This window comes from Theropithecus gelada, chromosome 20 (assembly GCF_003255815.1).
Source record: "Theropithecus gelada isolate Dixy chromosome 20, Tgel_1.0, whole genome shotgun sequence".
NCBI lineage: Eukaryota > Metazoa > Chordata > Mammalia > Primates > Cercopithecidae > Theropithecus > Theropithecus gelada.
Window position 1 is genome coordinate 17,657,903 of NC_037688.1, and position 21,777 is coordinate 17,679,679.

At 36.9% G+C, this 21,777-nt stretch overlaps 1 pseudogene; it reads right to left on the bottom strand.

Annotated features, from left to right (window-relative positions):
• Nucleotides 1–809: 809 nt before the first annotated feature.
• LOC112614535 lies at nt 810–9,942 on the bottom strand (annotated as a pseudogene).
• Between the last annotated feature and the right edge of the window lie 11,835 nt (nt 9,943–21,777).

Below are 21,777 nucleotides of genomic sequence, written 5' to 3' on the forward strand. Positions count from 1 at the left end.
AAATTACAGAAGCAGTTGATCATCACACATGCCCATCAGCTCACTAATAGAGAGAAGCCAATGACAATTTAGGGAGAAAATAACCAAAATATATATCACATTTATTCTATTCATAACAAATCATTTTTTAACACTTATTTTTTTCCCTAGTTAAGTTTCAATTTATCTGGGACTCTGTCAGGATGACAGAAACTCATTTAGAATCCATGAAGACAGCTGACAGAAAGTGCATTAAAAATTAGATTTTGAATTCAAAGAATGAAAGCTTTAAATCACTACAGTCAAGTCAGTGGGACAAGATTGATACCAGATGCTATTTTGTTCATATTATTAAGGAAGTATTCCAGCCTTGAAGAGATCTTGTCACTACACAGCTTCTGTCTATGTAAATAAGAATGAAGTGAGTATATCTGTTGTCAATGATAGTAACAGCCATTCAGTGCCTCAAAGCAACAGGCTGGTTCATTTGAGGAGAATGCTGAAAGTTACAAGAACCCTGAAAGGTCACATATGCCCAATTCCCTCATCATGTGTACGGGAGGACTGAAATCCCATAGGAGAAGGTTAGCATGTGTATTATACACACATGAACTCTTTAATTTAAATTGAGTGGTCAGAGTAAGGGCTAAGCCACTCTCTTGATAGGGGTTTTGGGCAAGTCACTGGACAACTCTGGGCATCATTGTAGAGAATATTCATTTACCCTATGTGTGTTTTTAGTCTGTTCAGCAGCTATTCCACCCTCCTTCAGCACCTCACTTTATTCTTTGAGAACTACAGAAATCTTGAATTGCCCGTGCTTTTTATTATTATTATTTTAATTTGGGTTTTAATTATGTAAGTAAATAGCAACATGAGAACGAGGAGTTCTAAGGTCTGTACATGATCTCTAGGTGAAAGGATTTCAGATTAGTTTGCTTGTAGGATGGTACCACCCAAAATAACAGAGGTCTGGTCTAGTATTTCCTGAAGAAGAAAGCCAATTTAATACATTCAATACTGACTGCTCTGCCATTTTTCTGTAGAAATACTGATTTACTCTATGGAGTTTCCAATGTTTACCTACAACTGATTAAGATGGGCAAAGCATGGAGTTTTCTACTTAGTTCCAGGTGAATTCTTCACGTTTCCTGGCTTTTGAAAGTTCTCCTTCCACAAATCTTAAACCCCAGTCATATAATCTCTCCCCACTGACCTGGGCCAACACGATAGTTTGTTGTGGATAATACAGGGAGGCAGCTAATCCCACGAAACCAGGCGGATACGCTAGCTTCTTTATTTTTGAACCTCTAGCCAAAAGGAGTTCAATAAGGTCAGCAAAACCACTAACACCAAGTCTCGGAAAAAATCCAGGAGGTACATTTTGGAGACAGTCATAGCTGTCTAACCCCTATTCAACCAAACTTTGCATCTTGGGCTTACTTTGGGAGTACGTGTCCTGACACCAGCTTGTGTATGGCTCGCAATAAGTGTCGGAGCTGTGAGATGCTTTCTTCAAGCGGGTTCCTCGACTCCTCCACACACTGCGATTCACCCTCGGGAACTGAGTAGAGTGAAAGCTCGTCAATCGTCACGGAATTTTTGGGAGGTGAGTCTTTTTTCGGTGCTGCACAGACTTTGAAGGTGAACAAGCTCAGGCTGGCTGGCCTCACGGACCCCTCTGAATTACGTCTAACGTGTCGCTGGCAACTGTGGCTCCGGAAGGGTCGGTCACCCCAGCCTCGGCCACGCCCACAACAGAGAGGTGGCTACGGAGGCCCGGTAGGGCCTTGATTTCCCTAACCGCAAGCAAGCCGTGGTGCGGGTGACAGCAGTAGGGCAAACTCGGTGCCGCGAAGACTTAGTTCAGTCACTCCTGCCTGTGCTCTTGACGGGACTTTCTTTTTTTGTTATTTTGGTTTCTTTTTTGAGACGGAATCTCGCTCTGTCGCCCAGGCTGGAGTGCAGTGGTCTTGACGGGACTTTCAATTCAGGTATCCTGCCCTCCTCTGGCACACAATGTTAATTGTTTCCACAAGCTAAGTTCACCAGTCTCTCCGTACAGGGAAATGAAGTCCTGAGTGAAGTGACACAAGTATGGAAAAGGTTTAGAACTGATGTATTCTGGTAGTCATCCCCAAAGCGCTATCCATTTGTCCTGGTTACTACACCTCCAAAATTCCAATGTCCGAATTTTGCAATGTTTGTATTCTCTTTCCAGTATCTGATTGTTTACGTTCTCCTTCAGTTCTATGAGCTGCCTACGAACCTTCCACTAACACCCATTTTTAAGTTAATTGCCGTGGTCTCTGTTGCTTGCAATCAAAAACAAATCTGATATATTGTACATGTGAAACTGTAACTAATATATTGTACATGTAAAATGGGAATGATTATACTTCACTCATAAAGGTGGTATCAGGTTTTTTTTTTTTTTTTTTTTTTTTGAGATGGAGTTTTGCTCTTTTCGCCCAGGCTGGAGTGCAATGGCACCATCTCAACTCACCGCAACCTCCGCCTTCCGGGTTCAAATGATTATCTTGCCTCAGCCTCCTGAGTAGCGGGGATTACAGGTAGGTGACACCACACCCGGCTAATTTTGTATTTTTACTAGAGATGAGGTTTCTCCATGTTGGTCAGGCTGGTCTCGAACTCCTGACCTTAGGTGATCTGCCCACCTTGGCCTCCCAAGGTGCTGGGATTACAGGCATGAGCCACCTCACCCGGCCCAGTTTTTTAAAATATATAAACTAATGTATATTAAAACTACTGACTTGAAGAATAAAACTTAGGAGGAACCCAGTAAGTATTGTTTGCTTGGTTTTTAAGATCCTTCCTATGTTTTCTCATCTATATTCCTGAATTCTGCTGAGATGCTCAATGGATCCATGAGTCACATGCTTAATCTCCTCAAAGAACTCTCCGGGTGAGAGCATACACTCACCTTTTGGTCTTTTTGAGACACTGAGTAATAGTTGTTTAACCACACCCTTGACTTTCTCTTCAGAACACATTTTCCTAAGAATACATCTAGTTTTAGCTTATTTTGCAAAATGAATAAGCAGAGAATTTCCCAAATCATGAAATCCTGGTTTTTGTTTGGTAGTCTTCCTCAATTTATCTCCCTCCTCTTGCATTTTATTATAAGCAGCAAGAAGAAATCTGACTGTACTTTCAACATGTTGCCTAAAATGTTCAGAAAAACGGCCAAGTTATTTGCTTACAAGTTGTGCTTCCACGTAATTGTAGGACAGAATTCAGCTAGGCTTTCTCTTTCTATATTATAAGGGTCTCTTCTCCTCCAGCTCCCCAGATCGAGTTCCTTATTTTTTTCTGAGCCCTCAACAGCAAAGCCTTTAATGTGCATATTTCTACCAACATTCTGTTGTTGGTAATATACATCTACTTTAAGATGATAGAGACTTTCTCTCCTATTCTCTTAACTTACTCCTGAGCCCTCATCAACGGGGCCTATAATACACATTTTTCTACCAATAGTCTGTTTAAAGCAGTATAGACTTTTCCTTTCTAGTACCTCAACATTTTTTGAGCCTCTACCTATTACTCAATTCCAAGGCCATGTTCACATTTTTAGGTATTTGTTACAAGATTTTTAAAGACAGGTTTTAGGTATTTAATTAAATATAACATTTTAGATATTTGTTCCAGGTTTTAGATATGTAGTTTTTAGGTACCAAAATCTGTATGTTTCCCATGACTCTTATAATAAATTATCACAAATTTGGTGGCTTAAAACGATTGTTCTCTCCAAGTTCTAGAGATCTAATACCTGAAATCGATATCACTAAGCTGAAATCAGGGTATCAGTAGAGTTACACTCCCTCCGGAAGCTCTAAATGATAATCTGCTTCTTGCCTCTACCAGCTTCTGGTGGCTGCCAGCCTTTCTTGGCTTGTGGCCATGTACATCTAATCTCTGTCTCTGCAGCTACATTTCCTTCTCCTTCTGTGTCAAACCTCCTTATCATGAAGACACATGTGGATTACACCGAAGGCCCACTTGGGTTATCCAAGATAATCCCCCCATTCTAAGATCTTTAATGTAATCAAATCCACAACATCCTTTTCTGCCATGTAGGGTGACATTCACAGGTTCCAGATGATAGGATGTGGATACATTTTGGGGGTCATTATTTAGCTTACCACATGCTTCTTCTCTTTTTCTGGTTTTGCCTTTTCCAACTCTGTACAAAGTTATCTGTGTAACAGGCCTCAGTGTGACATTCTGGAAACTTTAAAATTTAGCTGACTAAAATAATTTCATGTAGGAGAATATATGACATTGAAATTTAAATTTTGTTCAAGGGCTTTATTTACTCTTGTTAATAGTAACTTTTAAAATATAGAACCAGATGGTGATTCAACACACACACATACAAATACACACACATCTGCCTGTTAGCATAATGTAAATCTTCCACTTACAATTATAATTTTACAAAAATCAGTTGAGGACATGCATTAATCTATAGTAAATCTGGCAGGAGTTCTTCAATACAAGATTTTATATGAAGATGTAAATGTTTATTTAGTTTGAAATGAACCAAACCAATCTGTACAGAAGAAACAACATAGAATTTTACTATTCCATACAATTGAGCATTATGTTCAAATACTATAAAGGATAAAGAAGTGAATTCCAGTATTTTTCCATTTCTTTTCCTTCTAAATAGTTGATGTACATTCTTAACCTATTTTAGCTATTAAATTGTTTTTCTCTGTTATTCCAGGTTTCTCTTCATCTCTTTTGATCCTCAGTCTGTACATCCGAGTCTTTTGTCCCATAATTTTTAACATGAAGTGTATACATTATTTTGCATTGCTGCTGTAAAAAATCATCACAAATGTAGTAGTGGCTTTAAACAACCCAGATTTGTCACTCTTGCAGCTCTAGAGGTCAGAAATCTAAAATGGGTTAGCAGGGCTGTGCTATTTCTGTGGTCTCAAGAGAGAATTCATTCCTTTGCCTTCTCTACCTTCCAGAAGCTTCCTGCATTTGTTAATTTATGGCCCCAACTTTCTTCCAGCAGCATAGTATCTTCCAATCTTTGTCTTTCTTTGCCCAACACATCACTTTTTTCTGACTCTAATCCTTCCCCTGCCCCCGATTACAATGGGCCCATGAGCATAACCCAGGTTAATCTCTCCATCCCAAGATCCTTAAATCAATCACATATGCAAAGTACCTTTTATCATGTGTGGTAAAATATTCATTGGTTCTGAGACTAGGATTAAAACATCTTTGGGGGTGGGGCACTATTCGGGCTATCGCATGAAGCTTGCCAAAATTCAAATCCATGTCTTTGTTACTATTTGCAAAAAATCTTCAGTGTTTGCTATCACTAATGGTCAAAACTGCATTGTTTGGTTTGTGCAATGAATAACTTTCAAGTGGAATCTGAGACAAAAATTGGACCTTTCATTTGATAGAAGCATAGGCTCCATGACTCTCATAGGGTAAGATAAGTAAACATTCATCTTAATTGCAATCCATTTCTGACTTCTGTTTTAGTACTGCATGGCCCAGAATGTGTGGGCTATTTATACCCTTTTGGTGAGAGGCAGAGCGAAGAAAAGGAGGGCAATATTTGAAGCAGAGGGACCCCTCTTGCCCTGGTTAAGTTAAGAAGAAATGAACAAGGATCTCAGGGCAAGATCAAGAGAGGTGATTCATCACCTGGCCTTCAACTAGAAAGGAGAAGATAGTCCTTTCTAGTGGAGTAGTGGAATGAACATGACAGAGCTCCCAGGTGTGCAATTCTTTCAGCAAGCTGGTAGTATTAGTCAACTCACTTCACCTCTCTGGGTGAAGAGGTGAGCTCAGCTCATCAACCTCTAAAATCTTAACCAGTAGTAACTCTGAAGGATTAGCCTTGACATTTACTGATGTTGCCTCTCTTGCTTAATATTTTATAGTAATGAAAATATTAGTTTGTAAGTACTGGGGAGAAATGTATTTTAACAACTAACAGAACTGCTACTTCTGAGAAAGTGGTAGAGAGGGATTTATCAAAGTCATCTTGCTTATAACAATAAGAAATGTCAGCAGAGGAAAAAAGCGAATAAAACAGTTAAGTATTTTGTAATCTGAGGCTGAAAGATGCTGCCTGAGTAGTGACGATTCATATTAAGGAAAAATTCTTCTCTTCTAAATCCCATCAGACAACATTACATGTTCTGCACAGATTTTTACTGCTTACATGACTATATTTAATGGAAAATACACAATTACTGGAAAACACTGAGTGACTTGGGGCTTACGGAATGTGTTCTTTGGTGGCAATGAGAAATAAAAAGCAGTGCTTTCAGCTGTGAGAGGAAATTGCTTTAGTATTGCCGAGGTTCTAGAGTGTCATTGCATAGCATTTTAAATAAACATTTATTTGTTTCATTTTATTTATTCCTTCATTTAGTCAATCAGCAAATATTTATTAAGTGGATAGGCCCCACACTACACTGAATGTTAAACAAGATATAATGAACTAAATATAAACCCTATCTTTTGGGAATTTATTGTCTATCTGGAATAAATAGGTATAGCCACAACTAATGAGAAAACAAGGTGTAAGGTATTATTTGCCACATGAACCATACAGAAGTATAGATAGATTATCTCTGTGCATAGGACTCAACAGTATTGAGTAAGTTACGTGTAAAGTACTTAAAATAATATCTGCCCCAAACTAGTCTATGTTCTTGGAAATCAGAGTAACAGTTAACTTTGGGAATGGAAGAAGGAATATGATTTTTTAAAAAAGGAGCAATAGGAGATTTCTGAGATTTTGGTAACATTCTGTTTCTTGTTCTGGATGTTACAGTGCTATGGATGTTACAGTGCTATGTTTTCTTTGTGAAAATTCAATAAGCTGTATACTGATTTTATTTTTACTTATATATTGTTTTAAAAATCAAAAAAAGTTTTGAAAAGCAGTGCTTCCATCGTGGTATGTTCAAAACAAATATTTGTTATACTCAAATCGCAACTCTTAGAAACTCAAAGTGACGCAGGGAAGGTTCTTGGCTTCACTCAGGAAGAAATTCAAGAGCAAACTGGTGGTAAAAAAAACAGCTTTATTGAGGTGGACAGCAGTGTTACAGTTCTGTGAGCTCCTGCAGAGCGAGGTTACTCCATAGGCAGTCATATTTATACCCCCTTTTACGGACATGTTAATTAAGGGGCTGGTTATTCAGAAAAAGCTAGAAAGTAGGCAGTAACTTCCAGGTGTTGCCATGGCAATGGCAAACTGTCATGGTGCTGGTGGGCATGTCTTATGAAAGGTACTTTCAGTTCCTCTTTCCAGTTTCTGCCAGTCTTCAACCTAGTCCCCAATGGAGTCTCACCTACCTCCTGCCTCAAAATGTGGGGAACAATCACTTTTGACTGAGGCAATGGGCAGTGATTTCAGGGAACAGGCCACTTCAACCAGATTCTCAAGATTAGTTGGATTATGTGCATACAAAAATAGGTGTAGAACTTCTAGTTTTAAAAAGTATGCCACGTATTCAGGAAAGCATAATGATTCGGGGTGTGGACTGTGAAGTCAAATCTCAGTCTGAATACCAGCCCTATAGTTACCAGAAAAGGGTCCTGCTTCAGACCTTGAGGGAGAGAGTTCTTGGATTTCATGGAAGAAAGAATTTTGGGGTGAGTCCAGAGTAAAGTGAAAGCAAGTTTATTAAGTAAGTAAAGAAACAAAAGAATGGCAACTCCATAAGCAGAGCAGCCCTGAAGGCTGGTTGGCTATGTTTATGGTTATTTCATCATATGCTAAACAAGAAGTGGATTATTTCATGAGTTTTCTGGGAAAGGGAATGAGGATTTCCCAGAACTAAGGATTCTCCTTCCATTTAGACCATGTAAGGGTAACTTCTGGACGTAGTAGCCATGGCATTTGTAAACTGTCATGGCACTGGTGGGTGTCTTTTGGCATGCTAATGCATTATAATTAGGTATAATACACAATAATTAGTGTGCAGTGAGGATGGCCAGAGGTCACTTTCGTCTCCATCTTGGTTTTGGGGGGTTTCTGCAGCCTTCTTCACTGCATCCTGCTTTATCAGAGGGGTCTTTGTGACCTGTATCTTATCCTGTGGCTAAGAATGCCTAATGTCTTGGGAATGCAGCCCAGTAGGTCTCAGCCTCATTTTACCCAGCTTCCACTCAAAATAGGAGTCAGTCTGCTTCTAATGCCTCTGACACTACAGTTTAATCTATTTTAATGCAAACTACTCAAACTTTTTGAAGCAGTTTTCTCATCTTTAAAGTGGGGATAAATGTCCCTACTTCACTGGATTATTATGATATCTAAATGAAATAGCCCATACAATGTCTTTGTCGTAGAAATAAGAGCATTAGAAAAACTCAAGAAATGTTGTGATGATGATATAATACAATGACATCTGCCTGAGCTGATAAATGTAAGGTTTATACTGGGTATTGATAAATATCAGTTTCTCCTAAGGTGGTTTAATTTGTGTAGCCTATAGATCTTATTTTTTTCATGAACTTTAAGACATTAGGCTATTAATTAGTACCAACAGACTTTAGAGGTATTGAAATGAAAAAATATTGTGAGATTGTATATTCATTTTTTCAATTTTTATTTTATTTCTAATAATCATTAACATTATATTTTGTGTTCTATTTTTATCTTATCTGGTACTATATTTCTGAACTTCATTTTAATTAAATAAAAGTAGTAATAGTAATTACTACAAATTTTCAATTTCCTTTGAAATTTAAAATATTACAAAAAAGCATATGCATATCTTGGTATGAAATTGTACTCAACATTTCAAGGCCAGAGTGTATTATTCATTACAAACAACAACAAAAAGCTAATGGGAAAAACAATTGGAATCCATTGAAGTTGAATTATCAGAACATATTTCACAAGAGAGCACGTACTAGAACTACGGTATGATGATCAGAAATACTGCATCTGCCGTTCTTGATTTGCGTAAAAATCAGCATAAAAGAAACTTCAGTTAATTCATTTGGTCATTCATTCACCCAACACTAGTCAGTGAATATCTGCTCACATTTGTGGCTCAGGCACTAGAGGTAACATGATATAGATTACAGATACTTTCCCAGACTCCTCCAGCCAATACCTGCTCTTTGGAGGCACACTGACCTTCTTGTTATTCCAAGGTCTTCTCACATGTTTGTGCAGTTGTCTCTACTTGGAATGCCTTTGCTGTCTTTCCAATTAACCTTCTCCCTGTAGATCTCCCTTCCCTTCTATTCAAATATAACCGGCATACCTGTTTTTCTACACTGAGTATGTATGCTTCTTATCCTGCCTTTGCGCAACCCTACCTCTATGTACTCAGATTCATGGTCCAGACTTTTCTTTCCTGCCCCAGTGCTCAGAAGTCTGATTCCAAGTGCTTCCCCCATTTCCCTACTCTTGCTTTATGTCATTTGTTTGGGCTAAGACTATGGCACCCAGAAAAAAATCACAAGTTGTGGGATGCAGGAGTCAGTGGAAGAGGAGGCCATTCCTTCCTGTGCTCTACCTATTTTAAGCTTTGTTCCTGGCATGGCTGTGTCCTTCCGTGGCCCCTTTCCTGTTACACAGCCTTTCCTCCATGGCTGCAGTTCACATTGTGCTCCAGTAACTCTCTATTTTTTCTTGCTCTTTTTGTAATGTCTTTTTTGTTTTTATTATTTTTTAAATTTAATTTTATTTTAAGTTCTGGGATACATGTACAGGATGTGCAGGATGTGCAGATTCATTACATAGGTAAACGTGTGCTATGGTAGTTTGCTGCACCTATCAACCCATCACCTAGGTGTTAAACCCCACATGCATTAACTACTTATGCTGATGCTCTCCCTCCCCCCATTCCCCAATCTACAGGCCTCAGTGTGTGTGCTGTTTCCCTCCCTGTGTCTATGTATCCTCATTGTTCAGCTCCCACTTATAAGTGAGAACATGTGGTATGTGGTTTTCTGTTCCTGTGTTAGTTTGCTAAAGATAATGGCTTTCAGCTCCATCCATGTCCCTGAGAAGGACATGATCTTGTTCCTTTTTATGGCTGCACAGTATTCCATGGTGTATATATACCACATTTTCTTTATCCAATCTATCATCAGTGGGCATTTGGGTTGATTTCATGTCTTTGTTATTGTGAATAGTCCTGCAAGGAACATATGCATGCATGCATCTTTGTAATAGAATGATTTATATTTCTTTGGGTATATACCCAGTAATGGGATTGCTAGGTCAAATGGTATTTCTGGTTCTAGGTCTTTGAGGAATTGCCACACTGTCTTCCACAGTGGTCAGACTAATTTACATTCCTGCCAACAACGTAGAAGCATTCCTATTTCTCCCCAACCTCGCCAGCATCTGTTGTTTCTTGACTTTTTAATAATTGCCATTCGGCCTGGTGTGAGATGGTATCTCATTGTGGTTTTGATTTGTATTTCTCTAATGATCAGTGATGTTGAGCTTTTTTAAGTTTGTTTTTTGGGCGCATAAATGTCTTCTTGCTCTTTTTGTCTTAGGGATGATAATGCATTACTACTGTTGCTAGTCTTTGGGTGCCTCAGTATCCCTTAACTCTGTTCACGTACATGTGTGTATTCCCCCTATATGTGGTTTCTTGGGCTGGATCTTCTTTCCTGCTGAAGGTCTTACTCATACATTATGTATAGTGTGTAACTTTGCTAAAATTTTTAATCAGATTATAATAATCTTTTTAAACAAACAGAGTTTTCTTTACAAGGATCTTCTGATTGTTAAGCATTTCTACTCTTTTCTGAAAAGAACAGTGCCTGCATGTAGTGGGATTAAATAAATGTTTTATAAAATATATAAATAAATACTATTTATACCTATGTATATGTTTTTTCCAACAAATTTTATGTAACAGTTGAGGAGTTTAAAGTCTACCAGATAATGTATAATACTATAGGATGAATAGTAAGTGCTTTATAGGATATTCAATACAATACAATACTTAATACTATAAGTATTAAGAGGAAACCAGAGTTATTACGAGACTTATTAGAAGTGTTGGAATTGGATTTTGAAAAAAAATTTTTTAGGTAAAATTGATGACTTTGAAAGAGGTTGAGGTTGATTGCTTTGGTTCCCTACTTTTAGAGGAACAAACAATAATCTGATATGTTCCACCAAAATGATTTTAGCAGAAAGGAAGTCTGAAGTTATTTTAATAGAGAAATGGTACAGGGCTGATTCATCCATTTTGGAAGTTAATGTCAGAGGTATAACTTTCATTTTATTATTTGTATAGTTTGAAAAATAAGCCCTAAATAAAAGGCTCTTAACTATGATCACATCTGCAAAGTTTATTTTGTCATGTAAGGTAATGTATTCACAGGTTTGTGGGATTAGGACTTGGACATCATTGGGAACTTGTTATTCTGTTCATCACAGAATTTCTTATGCACGGTGTTTTCTAATGAAAATATTATTTTCATTAGAATTATTTGATCTCTCAACTACAAATACCAGAAATACATTAAGAATTTTCTAACATGTCACACGTCAAATTTTGGAACTCCCCATATGGAAATTTAATGGAGCTGATATTCATCCAATATTTACCAAGTGCCAGAATAGGCCTGAGAAAAATACACAACAAAATAAAACGACAAAGTGGGAGGTAGAATTTATTTTAGTTGTCTTGTTTTTTCTTTTTTTTGAGACGGACTTTCTCTCTGTCGCCCAGGCTGGAGTGCAGTGGCACAATCTTGGCTCACTGCAAGCTCCGCCTCCCAGGTTCAAGGCATTCTCCTGCCTCAGCCTCTCAAGTAGCTGGGACTACAGGCACCCGCCACCACACCTGGCTAATTTTTTGTATTTTAGTAGAGATGGGGTTTCACCGTGTTAGCCAGGATGGTCTTGATCTCCTGACCTCGTGATCCGCCTGCCTAAGCCTCCCAAAGTGCTGGGATTACAGGTGTGAGCCACTGCGCCCAGCCAGTTGTCTTGTTTTATAGATGAGAAAGTTAGAAAGTAAATGTCAAATGAGTTGCTCATGTTCACATCCATAGTAAGTGATATGACAGGAATTTGAGACTAAATTTGGTTTTAGAGTTAGTGATGTTTTAAGGGTACCACATAATTTTAACTTCTACTATTTTATAGTAATGGAATACTATAGTATAGTATTTTATAGTATGGTCAGCAGGTATCAAATAATATCTAAGTTAGGGAATACCTGTTTTATTATATAGATTTAATATGTTTAAGTTCAATATCAGTTTAAATTATAATACAAATTAGTAATATTAGTCAAAAGTTTACAAGTCAAATTGACATGCATTATGCAAGTGCATTTTAGGGATTTTAACATTTACAAGACAAACATTGATCTACCCAGATCAATGTCTACTTACTATTTTGAGGCTTTGCTAGAAGAATCTAAAAATTAAAGATTGCAATCTCCTTTTCTGCAGATACTAAATATTACCAAAAATAAATTATTACAAACATATTCAAGATTGCTAAGTGGTTTTAGAACCCTTGCTTCTTGATAAGAATTTTTAAATTGGCATTTTTCAGCCTCTGCTTAATACAGACATGTTTTTGCTCTAAATATAGTAAACATCTATTGCACTATATGCAAAGGACTGAGAAGCGTTTCAAAGATAGTGCACAAAATATCACATTATTTTCTGAGTATAGTGTTTAAAAAATCTATCTTGCAATCACTATTTACCATGATCAGTCAATATGTAGTCTTTGAGAAAAGAACATTAGCTTGTTGAACCATAATTCAAAATAAGTCACAATTTAATCGTATTTTAAAAACACTCTGGTTAATTGTAATTAATGTTTGACAGTTTGAAAGACATCTGTTATATTAACATAATGGTTTTATTGCACATGAAATGCTGCACATTAAAAACTCAGCGGAGTTGAATGAGTATTTTGCAAGGAAAAGAAGAAAATCCTTGATAAAAACATGTAGTTCTGTCTATTGTTTGCTAAACAAATAGGGCCGTTTTTCTCTTAACATGATAATTAATGAAATATATCTGTTTCTTTAGAAGGGAAATACACTTTCTGCTGTTTTGTTACAAATTGATCATTCTAAAGACAGTTTGGTCTTATGTTTTACAGTTTGAAAGTCATTGCTATACTTTGTAATTTCATGAATTTAGTTATTGCCAGCTGTGATTGTTAGAGGTCACTTAGACTCTTGGATTATTCCATACTATTTCAACAATATTCTAAATAAAACAAATAAATGAATGAAGCAAAATTCCCATACCAGGTTTCAGAGATGATGCTAAACATCCTATAGAAAGCCTCTTCCCCTCATCCAATCTAAGATGTCAATAGTGCCATGGATGACAAACCCTTTCTTAAATCTATAATAAAAATCAAGAAGAAGATTTTGAAACATCAATATATTGATACAGTAAGGAGTAACTCTGACATAAGAAATGTGTGGAGGCAAACTTTATAAATGCAAACAAATCTACATTATTCTCCTGTCAGTTTAATCTATAGATTTGTGTTTATAAAAAGTTGCTTTCAAATGTAGGCTTGTGACTCACCTTCCAAAGCAAAAAACCTAGGAGTGACTAATCTGGCTAAGAATTTATTTCACTAGGTGTTAATGTTTCTCCCTATTTTAAAAAAAATTGGGAACCTGAAATAAAGACACTAATTCGGTGTATTAAAAATGATAAAAATAGAAGAATAATTTTAAATTGGGACAATGTTAATACACAAAGGTGAACACTTACTAGAATTGGGCTGAATATTTTATTTAAGTTTCCTCTTAGGAAATTTAAAGAGGAACTCTTGGTAAGATGCAAGACTTTTGGGGTCCATAAATTTAATATTACCTATAGTTGATCCTACATTATTCAAGTGTTAATTAGCACAGTGCCTGAAATGTAAAAGTCACAAATATGCATGTGCTGAATTATTCAGTTTGCTGTAGACAGTGAGCAAAAAGCGGTTTGAAAATTCTTTGTATAACTACAAGCCACTATGTAGAGGCATGGCCCAAATATTTCACTTCTATGCTCATGCTTCCACCTTTCCCAGAAATTTCTTTCCCTACCTTCTGTGCTTGGCTGCCTCCTACACATATCCATGTGTGCATGGGCTCACATAGCACAAAACAGTCTGATAGGTAAACAAAAAATCAAACTCTTAACTAGACATAAGACATAGCTAACAGTTACTACATACTAGGTACTGTTCTGGTGCTCAACATATTTTGATTTGTTTATTTTTACAATAATCCTATGCTAAAAGTGCTTTCACCCTATAGTGTAATATTCTCCATCTTTTAAACAGTGTCCATAAAACATTCCTCTAATATCCCCCAGAGTTGATAACTATGGGATGGTTCTACTTGCTTGGAATACTCCTTTGTAAATATTATTTGTTGAATTTTAGTTCCTTCAAGGATCAGCCCAAAAGCTGTGTTTTATAGAAAAAATATTTCCCTATTCTCCCAGTTCTGGGAGCTCTTCTCTTTACTCTTAAATAAATTTTATGAGAAAGATACTCAATGTACCAGTTAACTTTATTTGTATAAAAATCCACTCCCAAAGTTAATTGCTTAAAATGGCAACCATATATTAGCTTTTGCTTTTGTAGTTTGGCAATTTGAGCTGGGCTTAGCTAGTTGGTCTTTTGGTCTTGGCTGGATTTACTCATGCATCTGTGGCTCTGCTTTAGAGACTTGGCTGGCCCTTGGCTGCAGTGATGGGGAAAACTGGCCATATGCCTCTTGTCATTCAGCAGGGTAGGCCAATTTATAGTGACTAGACAAGTTTCCAAGAGTGAGCTGATGCACTGACTCTGAACCGGCAAAATGTTACCTATGTTGCATTCTACTTGTCAAAACAAGTCACGTGGACAGCACTGATTCGAGGTGGGGAATAAAGTCTACCTCTTGGTGGGAGGAGCCACAGAGTCACATTACGAAGGGTTCTGTATACGGATAGGGGAATAATTGTAGCCATAGTTGCAACCAGTCTATTCAGTTCACCAACATGTTGGATAATCTCCTTCAAGTTAAGCACATCATTTTGTACAGAGGGTCTGGAACATATTAAAGGTTAAATATAAGTTTTATGTCCGTGAATGGTGATTTTTAATTGCATACTTTTCCTTTATTCTTGGTTAAAATGATTTAAAAAGGAATCCAAATCACAGCTAATTTCTTGGTCTGACTGTAATCACTTTGGGTCTTAAATCAAGACTAGCCTGTTTCTAATAGTTAACAGTGTGATTTCTCATTCTCACAAGGAGTATAATTTAGAGGTGAGCATCCACCAATGCATGATACACTTGGAATTATTTTTTTTCAGTTTACATTTTTGTGGAGAAGTAGACAGCACTATACATCAAAGTTAGAAGCACCTACTTTTGGTCAATGACATTTCTAGTAACTAATCCAAAGGATGTTTTGTCTTAAAGTTACCAAAGACGTGTTTAAAATGATGTTCTTAGTATTGTTGTATACTTCCCTTTAGTTTCATGCTAAAGTGTATTCTCTTACATATAAGTGAGATCATACATTATTTATCTTTGTGTGTTTGGCGTATTGCACTCAATATAGTATTCTGTATGTTGTAGCAAATAATGAGATTTCCTTACTTTTTAAGACTGAACTGTCTGTGAACGTATATAGATCTCACTTTACTCATTCATCTGTCAATGGACACTTAAGTTGATTCCCTATCGTGGCTATTGTGAATAATGCTGCAGTAAACATAGGATTGCAGACATCATGCTTGAGAAAATGATTTCATATCCTTTGGATATATACTCAGTAGTGGCATTGCTGGATCATATGCTCGATCCATTTTTAATTTTTTTAAAAAAGCCCTGTAATGGCCATACCAAGTTACACTCCCACCAACAGTGTAAAAGGATTCCTTTCTCCCTACATACTCACCAACATTTACATTTTGACATTTTCATAATAGCCATTCTAACAACAGTGATGTGTTATCTCATTGTCATTTTGATTTACATGTCCTGATGATTAGTGATGTTGAGCACTTTTTCTTATACGTTTTGGTCATATGTATGTCTTCTTTTGAGAAACATCTATTCAGATCCTTTGCTTATTTTTAAATAAGGTTATGTGTTTTTGTGTTTTTGAGTTGTATGAATTCCTTACATATTTTAGATATTAACTCCTTATTAAATGTATGTTTTACAAATATTTTCTCCCAATTTGTAGCTTGCCTTTTCATTCTGTTAATTATTTCCTTTGCTGTGTATACATTTTTAGTTTGATATAGTCCCAATTGTTTGTTTGCTTTTGTTACCTGTTTTTGGTGTCATATCCAAAAAAATCATTGCCAAGATTTATGTGAAAGGATCTTTCTCTTAAGTTTTTCTATGTTTTCTCTTATGTTAGCTTCTAAGGAGTTTTATGGTTTCAGGTCTTACATTTAAGTCCTTGATCTATTTTGAGTTGCTTTTTATGTATAGTGTGATGTAAAAATCCAATATAATTCTTCTGCATGTTGAGACCCTGTTTTCTCAACGTCATTTATTGAAAAGGTTGTCTTTTCCTTATTATGCATTCTTGGTGCCCTTGTGAAAGACTTATTTATCAAATATGCATGGATTTATTTCTGGGCTCTCCGTTCTGCTGGTCTTTGTGTCTGTTTGTATGCCAATACATACTATTTCAATCACTATAACTTTATAATATAGTTTGAAATAAAAAAGTATGATGCCTCCAGCTTTGTTAATCTTGTGCAAGATTACTTTGACTACCTGTGGTCTTTTGTGGTACCATATGAATTTTATACTGTGTGATATTAGGTGATTTTATATATATATATACACACACATATACACACACACACACACACACACACACACACACAGTTTTTTGTCCATGTTTCCTGGCTCATAACACCCATTGCCTTTGTTACAATATTTTGTTATAATGTTTGGGTGCTTTAAGCCTTAGGAGCAGGCCTCAGGAAATAGAATCTCTCTCTCTGTCTCTCTGACCTTATCCTTCCCTCTTTTCACCTGCCTAAGGTAAGACTCTAATCTGATTTTGAGGCATAAGACCCTTATTCCAGAAAATGTCCTGCTCATACTTGGAAAAGGAAATGCTAAACAGAGAGACCAAGAAGAATCTGTACAGACAGGCCTTGCTGGGTTTAGATTGTACCCTTTTTGTCCAATCACATTTTGACATGGTTGTCCATGCTTCAATCATGGTCAAGCAATGACATCTCCATAAAAGACCCAAAGGACATGGTTCAGAGAGTTGTGGACAGCTAAACACGTGAATATTCCTGGAAACTGGCATGCTTAGGGAGGGCATGGAAACTTTGTGCCCCTTCCTGCATACCTCGCCCTACCCATCTCTTCATCTGTATCCTTTGTAATAAACTGGTTAATGTAAGTAAGTGTTTCCCTGAGTTCTAGGAGCCACTCCAGCAAATTAATCGTACACAAAAAGGGGGTTATGGGAACCTCAACTTGAAGCCAGTCTGTCAGAAGTTCCAGAGGCCCAGACTTGACGACTGGTGTCAGGATGGTGCAGTGCAGCAATTATGGGGAGTCCTGGGAACTTAGCCCTGAACCTGTGGGGTCTGACATTATCTCTAGGCAGATAGTGTCATAATTGAATTGTGCTGGTATCCACCGCACAATTGATTGCTTACTTGCTAGTGAGGAGAAATCCTCATATATTTTGGGATCACAGAAGTTTTCTGTGTTGATTGTTGTTATGTTGGTAGGAGAGCAGAGGAAAAACATGGTTTGAAAGTTTTTCCAGAACAGATTGTTTTTTTCTATTTCTGTGAAAAATACCATCAGAACTTTGACAGAGATTGCATTGCATCTGTAGATCGCTTTGGTAAGTGTGGACATCTAACAAAATTAATTTTAATCCATAAATACTGCATGTCTTTCAATTTATTTATTTTTCAGTTTATTTCATCAATGTTTTATAGTTTTCATTTTGCAAGTCTTTCACCTCCTTGGCTAAATGTATTCCTTAAATATTTTGTTACTTTTGATGTTATTGTAAATGTAATTGTTTTCTTGATTTCCTTTTAAATAGTGCACTGTTGATGTTAAAAACAATGCTACTCATTTTTGTATTTTGATTTTATATCCTGCAACTTTACTGAATTTGTTTATTTCAACAGTTTTTAAAATAGAGTCTTTAGAGTTTTCTACATATATAATCATGATGTCTGCAAACACAGACTTTTTGGTCTTCCTTTATTATTTGGGTGTCTATTATTATTAGTTTTTTTAACCTAATATTTCTGGCTGGGACTTCCAGTAGTATATTAAATAAAAGTCACGAGAGTGGGCATCCTTGCCTTCTACTGAATCTTAGAAAGAAAGGTTTTACTTTCACTTCATTGATTGTGGTGCCAGATATAGACTTTTCACTAAATGGCCTTTTGTGTGTGTGTGTGTTGAGATAAGTTCTTTCTATACCTATTTAGTTGAAAATTTTTTTTATCATGAATGGATGTTGATTTTTGTTAAGCATTTCTCCCCATATCATTGAGGTTATAATATGGCTTTCATCTTTTATTTTATTAATGTGATGTATCATGTTGATTGATTAGTGTATGTTAAACTAACTGCATTGCAGGGATAAATACTACTTGCTTAAAGTGCTTTCAACACTTCGAATACTTCATCTGATTCCCATCTAACCTTCAAGTTCTCTACTGAAATATTCTATGCTAGTCTAATGATATTCCCTTGTATAAAACTAGTCACTTTTCTGTTGCTGCTTTCAAAATTCTTTTTGTGTTTATTTTTTGACAGTTTAATAATAAGGTGTCTCAATGTGGGTCTCTTTGGATTCATCTTATTTGTTGTCTTTTGGGCTTCCTGGATCTGTTTGTTTATTTCCATCTCCAGATTTGGGAAGTGTTTTTTATCATTAACTCTTTATTAAGCTTTCTGCTTCTTTTACTTTCTCTTGTCCTTATAGAACTCTCATAATGTGTATATTAGTCTATTTATAGTGTCCCATAAGTCCTTTAAGTTGTATTTATTTTTTATTTTTCTCCACTCTTTGTTCTTCATTTTTATTTCCTTTTTGCTTCTCTGACTGGGTGATTTTTAGTTCACTCATCCTCTCTTCTGAGTGTGCTGCTAAACTCCTCTACTGCATTTTTAATTAAGTTATCATAGTCTTCAGCTCTGCTTTCTGCTTGGTACTTTAAATAAGTTTTTTCTATCTCTTTGTTGAAATTCTCAGTTTGTTTATTCATTGCTCTTATGACTTTAGTGAGCACCTTTATGACAGTTATTTTGATTCTTTGTTGGATAGATTACATACCTCCATTTTATTAGGATTGGTTTCTGGAGATTTATCTTGTTTTTTTTTTTGTTTGGAGTATATTTTCCCATTTTTTTAGTTTCCTTAATTCTGTCTTTGGTTTCTACACATTAGATAAAATATTTGTCTTTGCCCCTCCTTACAGACTGCCTTGTACAGAAGATGAACCTCGCCAATCAGCCCAGACAGAGATTCTGTTTGCCTTCTTCCAAGTGCTTGCCTTCTTTGGTGCTTGTCCAAACCACTGCCTTTGTTTTTAGTAGCTCCCAGTAAACAAGAGTATGCCAAGTTCCATCAGTGCACCAACACAGGTGAGACAGAAGCCAGTTTCTTGAGTAGCAGACAGAAAAGTTGAGGTGCTAGACGCATGGCCCAATTCCTTCTTTCATCAGCGAGAAGCTAGGAGTTGAAGTTTATCATCTGTTTGTAGTGAGCATGGAGAAGAATTGTGGCAAATATCTGCATTCTCCTTCAGATCATATGCAATTTCAAACCACTGCTTTGCTCTCTGTCCCCCACAAACCTAACAAATGCTGGGCCCTATCAGTTCTCAGAGACAGGCAAGTTAGAGGTCAGTCCTTGGATAGCAGCTAGAAAAGTTGGGGCAAATGATGTGTAGCTCAGTTCCTTATAGTGAGAAGCTGCATTCTTGGTTTTATCAATGGAATGAGCTGAAGGGAGGAGCCAAGGGAAATGCTCACATGCCTGTTCAATCTCTAGGCCACAGGAAGTGTCCACATACCCATTCAATTTCAAGGAAACTGGTGATTTCTTGTCCTGTCAGTTCCTGGAGACAGGCAAGTTAGAAGCCAGAGCCTCTGGAAGCAGCTAGAAAAGTCAGAACATTGGATGTGCGGTCTAACCTCTTCCAGGGAGAAGCTGAGAGTTCAGCTTTATTGCCTGCTTGCTCAGTGATGAGCTAGGAGGAAAAGGCAAGGAAAGTTCTATGCAGTTGTTTAAAGCCACCTCTTGTTTCTTTGTGGTCCATGGAGACTAGTAAATGCTGAACCTCATTCAGAGATAGGTGAGTGGGCTTGGAGCCAGTCCCTTCGAGCAGTGATAAAAGTTGTAGTGCTAGATGTGTAGTCTCAACACACTCTTTGCTCCTCAGGGAGAAGCTTGGAGTTAGGGATTCCCTCCCAGTTGTATGGTGCTATGCTGAGAATGAGATTTATGACAAAAGTGTGTGTCTTACCCATTTTCTACCCATGTCAATGTGGAGTAGTTTTCTCATTTACCAAGTGTGCAAGAGACTCTCAACTAGTTTATGGATTTCTCTTAGAGGTATTGATCCATGTGTAGCTGTTTATTCAGTGTATCTGTAGCTAGAGGGAGAGTCCAGAGCCTACTCTTCTGTCATGTTGCTGATATCACCCAGGTTAATGTTTCAAACCACGATAATTACTTTCCTGGGGAACAATGGTGGTGTTTGGATTCCTAAGTGTTTGTTTTCTCAATGTTCCTCACATTGAAATTCTTCTGATTAATTTTAGTGTTAGTCTGTTACTTCTTTCTTTTCCTGTTCCTTTAAATTTCTTAATATCTTTTAGTGTGCCTAACTCAGGTGTAGGAAAACAGCATGTTGCATGGCAAGAGTAATGCCACCTTGAAGCAAAACTGCCATGATGACCACTGTCTGACCCTCACATAGGTGTTCTGCAGGAAGGTCTTTAAACAGTGCCTGTAGCATAGATAACACCTCATAAAGATGCTTCTCTAACCTACCCAAATGTTCATGATCCTTTGACAAGAAAGTCTGAAGACATGACCAGCTTCACCTGGCTTATCCTAAAAGCTTGCTACTTAAAGGCTATTTTCTGGATGGTGAATATAGAGGATCCACTGTCTCACAGTCACCCAAGGCATCATTTCTGTTCGGTAGTCCCTATTCCTTTATTTCTTTCTGAAAAACTGGATTTGTCAGCCTCTTTCATTGGCCTCTCATCTCCCCCAGCCTTTGGGAATAGGTTTGCATATATACGAGCTCAACCCAGAACACTCTGGTAACTGATATTTTTAATTTGATACTAAAAGTATTTTGTAAACCAAGATATCAAATAGCAACCATTATCACAATTGTGGCAAGACAGGAATACATGGATTCTGAGTGAATATCCAAGAGACTCCCTTTTAGCAAAGAGTAATTGACCTCAGTGGGTGCCCTCTGCAACATATAGTTTAGAAATCCTGAGCTCTTTTTGCTTTTTTTTCCCTGATACTCAGTTGTGTGCAAAGAATATTGAACATGTTTCTAAGCCAGAAGATTTTCAGCTAGAGAATTTTTAACAGAAATAACATAAATGTTGCAACTCACAGAGCATTTAGGAGTCTCAACATTTGTAACTTTGAAGAGTAGAGGGGAAAGAAAATGAAAGAACTTGAAATTTTAACATTTTCAAAGCTGTTCCCTTCATAAAGTAAATTTTTTCTTGTCTTAATATGGTGAAAAATTGATCTTCCTAGTCATCTTCCATGC